Source organism: Quercus lobata, chromosome 2 (genome assembly GCF_001633185.2).
Source record: "Quercus lobata isolate SW786 chromosome 2, ValleyOak3.0 Primary Assembly, whole genome shotgun sequence".
NCBI classification, from domain to species: Eukaryota; Viridiplantae; Streptophyta; class Magnoliopsida; order Fagales; family Fagaceae; genus Quercus; species Quercus lobata.
In genome coordinates this window covers 49,939,903-49,948,975 of record NC_044905.1, presented here as the reverse complement: position 1 = coordinate 49,948,975, position 9,073 = coordinate 49,939,903, and the positions used below count along the sequence as shown (strand labels likewise).

The window sequence follows — 9,073 nt, the reverse complement described above, 5'->3', positions numbered from 1 at the left end:
CTTATTTCTCAATATTTTACCTGCATTATTTCTTGAAAAAATGTCAATGATTAATTATAAGTTAGAACAAGTTTGTAGGAAATGTGTGCTTGGTGAAATTATTAAAAGTTGTTTCGGAAATATTAAGATTATTGGGTGTACCTTGACATTAGGCAATAGTTGAACCCCAATTGGTTATTTATTCCATTATTTGATGTTGTAATTATTAGCACTTGAACGTTGTAGTGCTATAGTGGTACCTAATTTCTAGTTTGGAGTTGAACATTGATAAGAATCAAGTATAGATCAATAAAATTTCACCCATTTTTATTATGTGAAACACTTGTGTGCTGTGATTTTAGACTTCCTCGAAATTGTCTATTTTATTAAACTTAGAGGCATTATTGGTTCTTTGAAATAACCAATAAAAAGGCTGCATAGTATCAGAGTGTAAGGGCCTTTTTTTGCACTATTCGGCCTCAATCCCTTCTACTGTGCTTTGGCCCATTAGTCTGAGGTAAGAGAGTTGGAACTAGCCTGACTACGCTTCAAGCTAGCTTGTGCACAAGTCAAGCCAACCCGATGTAGACACGTCTTGGCATGAGTGTTATGGGCTGAACATATGGCATGGACACAATAGGAATAATTGTTACAAGTGTTACGGTAGAAATAAAGTACAGCAGGATAACTATAATAATAAACGTAATGAATAAAACTAACACTGAGAAAATAATCAACAGAGTCACAGGAAAATAATACAGCAAGTAGGAATATCACTATAGCATAAAAGAGTAAGTAACTCAGTAACTTCTAATCGAATAGTGGGCAAGTCACCCAATAAACAAAAGAAAAGCTTGTCTACCAGATGATAGGCTGAACTTTTCAGCGGAAGCAGACCCAAGAAGGGAACCAATTTCCAACACGGGTAACCTCAAGAAAGGCTCCTACCATAAAAGTTACAAACTTTGGAAAAATTGCCTAAATGGTTTGAGTTTTGATTTTCAATCTTCAGAGAGTGAGTCTATTAAGAGGGAGAGAAAATGTGGTCTATTGATGTATGCCTCTATTCCTACTATTTTCTTTCTCTCTCTCTGGCTTTCTTTCCAATCTTTCTTTCTTTTCTTTGGTTCTTCCATGTATTTCTTTGTTTACTATTCCTTATTTTCTACCACTTCCGTTGCCCCTTTACTGTTCATGGCTACCCCTTTTTATACCATTTGCCATTGTGGGATTTACCCTTTTGTCCTTCAACCGTTTTTGGCTCCTTATGAGTATCCCTCCAAGATTGCCCACTAGCCTATCGGCTGCCTAGCCACTAACTTTGCTCAAAGTGTGTTGGTTGCACCACTCTCCATTCCCAAACAAAATTATTTGTCTTGTTTCTTACCCCTCTCTGTTCTTAGTTTACCCATGTGGGGATAAGGATTAAGCTACCTCATTCACCTACCTCTATGGCATGTATCAAGTGGTCCTAACCCATACTTATCTCTTTTAGGTGAAATTCCATCCCAGTAGGACATTTTTCCCAAAGAAGCTTGAGCGGGAACCCAAAAATAGACACCCTTTTCTCCCCACTGCCAAACTACACCCTTTGAATACCTTGACCTGTAGGCCACCTCCCATGTATTGGCTGGGTATAAGTAGGTGGTGCCCTGGCACTTTGTGCATGCTCCACTTTGTCTGAATTTGTTTCTTTCTATCCTTCACACTATTTCTGCTGCCCTTGTATTGTCTCATTCTGCTACTTGTACTAATTGATGTTTATCCTTTATGACGTGAAAGATGCATGGGCTTTTGGGCTCATATTTCCTTCCCTTCATCCCTTCTTGGGCTGGGTATCACTCAAGTGAAAGCCTTCATCTTCCTGTTGAGCTCATGCTTTCTTCTTTATGGCCATGGGTGTTTTTAGCCACTAATCCTGTCATATCACTTCATTGTGTCTGCTACAGTTTTGTCTTTCTTTTTATTTCTTATTGTCCTGTGGGCTTGCGGGCTAATGTTCCTGCCGTATCAACCCATTTCTTCATCAATCCTTCGCTTAAGGCTTCCTTGGCCCACTTTCCAAGTCTTTACCTCTTTTGGGCTTGTTAGCCAATATTTTTGCCATGTCAACCCTTTTTACCACTTTAATCCTTGGACTTCCTCAGTTCATTTACTTCTTCTTTACCTCTTTTTATTTCTATAGGCTTGTTGCTAAATTCCTTGGACTTCCTCTGTCCTTTTACTACATCTTTACCTCTTATTACCCTTTTGGGCTTATTGGCCTTTAAGCTAGCCCATTGAGTTTACCAATTCATTCCATGGGCTTTCCCAGCCCATTTACTTCTTTTTTACCTCTAATTACTCTCATGGACTTACTACTTCTTTCCTTGAGCTTCCACAGCCCATTTACTCCTTCTTTACCTCTTTTTATTTTCATAGGCTTGCTAGCCATCAATCCTGTTGTTTCAGCCCACTAAGCTTGTTTCCTTATTTCTTTACCATTTTGCCCCTCATTTCCTTCTCATCTTCTCTATTGTTGGGCTTCTTTTGTTGTTAGGCCCTTTGTCAAGAATGAGCATCAAAACAGAGCTAGACATGGAGAAACGATGGTTATGATGTTTGGAGAATTGGAAAGGGATACTCTAACTATCTACTAGTTGGTCAAAAGAAAATGATTACAAACATGATAATGAAACTTAAATCCTTGTCTTTGGTTAGTCATAGCTATGAACAAAAGCAACCAACTAAGGAGGGTGATGAGCAATGCAAGTCCAAAGATTTGAAGGCCATGGGAGTTCACAAAATCAAATCATTTCAAATAGCAAGTCAGCTTGGTTAATTAAAGAGGAGGTTAAAGTGCACATTTAATACATAAAGTTTGGGGTTCTTTTTATTTTGGCTCTTTACATTTTATTTTTTATTTTTTATTTTTTATTTTTTATTTTTTTTTGGCTTCATGTTTGATTTGGTTTTTTATTTGGCCTTTTATGTTCATTTTGATCCTTCATAAAAATGAAAATTTTGAAATAAAAAATGTCAAACAAAATACTGAATCAAACATGAAAATGAAAATTTTGAAACATAAAATGTCAATATGAAAATGAATTCAAACATGAAGGGCTAAAATGAAAATTTTAAAATGTAAAGGGTTAAAATGAAGAAAAAAAAAAAAACTCTAAATATAAAGAACAAAAGCATATATACCTTAAAAGTGCTAGATCTTTTAAATTATAATATTTAAGATGTTTGAATTTTTATGAAGCAAAAGTGATCTCATAAATGAGAATAAGGCTATAAGTATATTATATAGATAGTACAAGTGTCTAATTATTATTCATTCAAATTTTTGCATAAGTGAAAGTTTTTAAATTTTCAAATTTTTATTACCATTTCTTATTGAAATTTATATACTCTTATATGATAGAATAATATCTAATTAAAAACCAAAAATAATAATGTTAAGAACTTATTTATCATAAAACTAAAAAGGTTAAATGAGAAATTGTATTAATAATTTTCATATAGTATTAGTTGACTCATTTCTTATAAATCATTATATTTTTCACTAAAACACTTTTTAACACTTAAGCTAATGCCAAACATATACTTATAAGAAAAGAAGAGATTTAATACCTAAAGAGTCTCACTTGTATACATGTTACTTTGCGCAAGGAAACTACTTAATTGGAAATCAGTAGCCCAAAAAATTTTTGGTGAGTTGGGCAAGCAAATTATAGAAAAAGATTGACCATGCTTAGCATCTTTAAGAGCAATTGCATCAGTTCGGCCAAATTTTTACACTAAGAACCTATTTTTTCTATTTTACACTACCACTTTTTCAAAACACCCACATCATTTCATCTATTTTACAATCTTTTTTATTTAAATAATATTTTTTATTATTGTTTTATTAATATCTTTTTCATCTTAACCTCATCTCTCTCTCTCTCTCTCTCTCTCTCTCTCTCTCTCTCTCTCTCTCTCTCTCTCTCTCTCTCCTCTCTCTCCTCTCTCTCTCTCTCTCTCTCTCTCTCTCTCTCTCTCTCTCTCTCTCTCTCTCTCTCTCTCTCTAGGACTCCCTTAACTCTCTTCCTCTCTTATGTCTCAAACCAAAAGGTCTGATACTCTCTGAACTCTCTTCCTCTCTCATATATCAAACCCAAAAGTCACACATGGTAGAAAATCCGAAGGTGGAAGCAAGCAGATTTGGGCAGCAACAAAGCAGATCCGAGGCGGCAACATCAAGGCAGATCCGGTGGCAACAACGACGGCAGATCTGGTGGGTTTGGCTTGATTTTGAGTTGGGTTTTCTAATTGTTTAGTTTGATTTTCTATTGATTTTAGGTCAATTTTGTGATGGGTTATCAACTGTTGAAATAGGCTGCAGTGGTGGGGGTTGGGTGGCGCTGGGTTGGTGGTTGGGTGTTTCTCCTCCTCTTCTTTTATTCTTCTTTTGCTGGATTGTTGTGTTCGTTGGGATGCTGTGTTTCTTTTGTTGGGTTACTGCATCCGTTGGGAAAGAGAGAGAATATGAATGGTGAAAGAGAAAAAAAATAATAAAATATTGTTATACATAGCTATAGTAACCATGTATATTTACATAGTTACTATAACAAATGTGCAAATATACACATTTTTACACCCACTAATGTAGGTAGTTTTGAAGAAAAATTGTGTAAATTTTGACATCTTTTATATCATACACATTTTTACACCCACTAATTTGGATGCTCTAACAAACCAACTATATTAGGCACTGTATTGATGGTTGCAATTTTGGTCTCTGCCAGTAGGATTGGGCCTACCACATCTTGGGCCTTCATGATTTGCTTAGTTCGTACTATTTAACTCTTGCAATCCAACTTCACAAACCAGTCATTTCCATGGGTTATGCCGACCAACTTAATAGAGACATATTTACTTGATGATGGATTTCTCAATTCCTTCACAAGTAAGAATCTGTTGACCAAAAAAAAAAAAACTTGTTATTAAGATATTGAATTCATTCAAAACAGGATGTCCACATGTTGGGTCTCATCACAAAACATGTGGCAAAAATAATAGATTACTTGGCATGGAAGGATTTGTATCTCCACTTCATAGCACATCTACCTAATGGAAAATCACACGTTTGGATGTACCACAAAATTCATAATGTAGCATGTTTAGCAGAAGTGTTTTCCAACCACAAGTCTAATCTCCAACTACTGGTCTGTGTCTGAGACCATTTCTACAACCTTCCACGTTCCATAAATTACTTTATAATCCAATCCTGCCCTTCACACCAAACACTACCCAAATCTTTCTGTCACGTTTGTGTAGGAGCTTCAACAGAATGAGTCACCACAGGCACCCTCCACCACCAGGTCCACCACCACCGGATCCTTTTGCGCCGCCACCTCCACCAGGACCGCCAGGGCCACCACCTCCTGGATTTGCTCATCATCCACCACCACCAGGTCCACACGGTCCACCACCTCCATTCGCTCATCCCCCACCACCACCAGGTCCACCAGGTCCACACGGTCCACCACCTCCATTTGCTCATCCCCCACCACCACCAGGACCGCCAGGTCCTCCTCCACCAGGACCGCCAGGTCCTCCACCACCTGGACCTCACCCTCACCATCACCCTCACCCTCCACATCCTTATTAGCGATTTAGCATTACTTCAATATGCATATATATTGTAACACGTCATAGAGGATATAAAATAAATTTACCATTCTATCTATTCTCACTTGGTCTTTATGTTTGTCAGTATGGCCTACAAGACTACCAGCATGTAATCTTTATTGTTGGATGGAATAATTCTCTTCCTTTTTTATAAATTAATAGTCTTCAGTATCTTTATTTATCATTTAGGCATGATATATATGGAAAATTATTAGGCAGTGGGCAGTAAGAGCCAATCACTCATTTTTAAAATGCAAAAATACAAAACTGATCTTCTAACTTTCAGTCTTTTTTATTTCAGTTCTCTAACTCTCAGTTTTGTCATTTCAGTTTTTTAATTTTCAATTTTTGTCAATGCAGGACTCTGTTAGAACTCAGTTAGGGGCTACTATTAATTAAGCCAAAACGACATCATTTTGGCTTTTTTTTTTAAATAAATTTTGGAATTTAAAGAAAAAAAAAATCTGTCAAAAAAAAAAAGAAAAAAAAAAAGAAGGACAGATCAAGATTTCTTTTAAACAAAAGCACTTATACCAGAAGAAAGCCTAAACGAATAAGCATAATAGTCACCGCCTGCAACTTCGCCGGCTCCGTCGCCATCCACCTCCACATCACCACCGATACCACCTTCATCTTCCTCAATGCCGCCGATCTCTCCGTCCATTCTGCCTCCCTTTCCTTCGACTCTTCTTCTTCTTCTTCTTAGGTAATTATCATCATCTTCATCTTCATCTTACCTTTCTTTTCATCTGCAGATTGATTGATTTGCTATTATGTTTATTCATTTAGTTTTTGGGTTTGGGTTTTTTTCTTTTTTTTTCTTATCTTTTACAGATTTTTTTTCTTTAAATTCCAAAATTTATTATTAAAAAAAAAAAAAAAACAGCCAAAACAACGTCGTTTTGGCTTAATTAATTGCAGCTCCTAACTGAGTTTTAACGGAGTCCTACGTTGACAAAAATTGAAAGTTAAAGAACTAAAATGACAAAAATTGAAAGTTAGAGGAATGAAATGAAAAAAACTGAATGTTAGAGGGTCAATTTTACATTTTTGCCTTTTTAAAATTAGCATTCTTTAGGTCATAAGAGTTGGAAGGAGAGCTTTCCATTCCTTGTTCTTCTTTTGTTGGAACCGCATGAATCCTTAGTTAAAATGGGATTTCAATCGAGCACCTTTTTTTCTTTTTTTTTTAGATTTGGAGAAAGAGTTGCTCTGAGTACAATACAATGAAAATTGTAAACTATGTTAGGGGAAATTATTGAGTATTGTTGTCATCTATGGTACAATCGATATATATATATATATATATATGATATCAAAGGGCTCTCTTGGAATTATAGAAACTAGAAATTTAAATTTTAAAAAAAATATATATATATATATATATATATATATATATTGTGCCAATAATACTGAAACGGGGGTCATATAGAAATTCATTTCCACGGTCTTAAATAGTTAAACCATTGAGCTATTACTTGGGTGGTTAGATGAATGTGTTTTATCTTGTGTAGTCACCTAGTTTTATCTACATTTTTAAAACTAATCTTAATCTTCTAAACTCAAATCCAAACATTCTGAGGGCTATAATTTTTGTTAAGTTTTATTACATTACATAATCGATTTTGCTCTTGGATTGGATTTTGATTAACAGCATTGCATATAACCAATATTGCATTAAATAGAACGAAAAATATTGAACACAACAATATGGTTATGAAAGAAAACTCTGACGTGAAAATCTCTTTTAGGGTTTGAACATGAAAGTTCACATTTAGACCCTTAAAATGGCTTACTACTAATTTTAATCCAAATTAACTCAACCAAGTGATTAACTAATTCAATTTAAATTGCAAGCACAATAACAACACAATAGAATAATAAATCATAATGCACATACACAAAGACAAGATGGGAATACGAATAGAAATCCTTAAAGGCATATTTGGTAGATTGTAATAGATACTATAATATAATAGATAGTCTTATGGCATAACTATTCGGTTGTTTGGTTATGTTTTTATTACAATGAATAGTTATTTTTTATGAATATCTATTCTTCAAAATAAGGAATAACTATTCCTTATCAAAAGTACTGAATATCTATTATTTTACCTTATGTAATAACTTTTTTTTTTTTTTAATTCTAAAAAACCATTAGTTGCCACATCTTCAAAAGGAAAGAAAATAATTTTTCCTTGTTAATTATTAGCTCTATTTTGAATACCCTAAAATAAGTGTATTTTAGGAAATTTGACTTAAAAATGATTTAATTACACCTTCTTTTTGTACTCTACTAAATTATGGATGCATATTCAGGATTCTATTCCTAAATGGTCACCAAACTAATGAATGGTAATACTTATTACATTCCAACTTAATAAATTTCTTGTAATACTTATTCCTATTCCCTTGTAATAATCATTATAGTGTACCAAACGTACCCTAAGAGACCAAAAAAAAAAAAAAAAACTCTCCAGGTCTAGCCAATTAATGAAATCCAATATGAAGATAGTTATAGAGCCTAACAACTTACAAAACTTCCAATTGTGCAATGTACATGTACTTAAATCTTTCTGTCACGTTTGTGTAGGAGCTTCAAGAGAATGAGTCACCACAGGCACCCTCCACCACCAGGTCCACCACCACCGGATCCTTTTGCGCCACCACCTCCACCAGGACCGCCAGGGCCACCACCTCCTGGATTTGCTCATCATCCACCACCACCAGGTCCACACGGTCCACCACCTCCATTCGCTCATCCCCCACCACCACCAGGTCCACACGGTCCACCACCTCCATTCGCTCATCCCCCACCACCACCAGGTCCACACGGTCCACCACCTCCATTTGCTCATCCCCCACCACCACCAAGACCGTCAGGTCCTCCACCACCTGGACCTCACCCTCACCATCACCCTCACCCTCCACATCCTTATTAGCGATTTAGCATTACTTCAATATGCATATATATTGTAACACGTCATAGAGGATATAAAATAAATTTACCATTCTATCTATTCTCACTTGTTCTTTATGTTTGTCAGTATGGCCTACAAGACTACCAGCATGTAATCTTTATTGTTGGATGGAATAATTGTCTTACTTTTTTTATAAATTAATAGTCTTCAATATCTTTATTTATCATTTAGGCATGATATATATGGAAAATTATTAGGTAGTGGGCAGTAAGAGCCAATCACTCATTTTTAAAAGGCAAAAATGCAAAACTGACCTTCTAACTTTCAGTCTTTTTCATTTCAATCCTCTAACTTTCAGTTTTGTCATTTCAGTTTTTTAATTTTCAATTTTTGTCAATGCAGGACTCCGTTAGAACTCAGTTAGGGGATGTCATTAATTAAGCCAAAATGACATCGTTTTGGCTTTTTTTTTTTTTAATAAATTTTGAAATTTAAAGAAAAAAAAATTTGTAAAA

The 9,073-nt window shown here is 35.1% G+C and overlaps 1 long non-coding RNA gene across 1 annotated transcript; it reads left to right on the top strand.

The window, feature by feature from the left end:
- Positions 1-5,087: 5,087 nt before the first annotated feature.
- LOC115977989 lies at positions 5,088-8,751 on the top strand. The gene is made up of 2 exons (XR_004088617.1): positions 5,088-5,534; positions 8,521-8,751. It is a non-coding gene; the product is annotated as an uncharacterized LOC115977989 (long non-coding RNA).
- Positions 8,752-9,073: the final 322 nt, after the last annotated feature.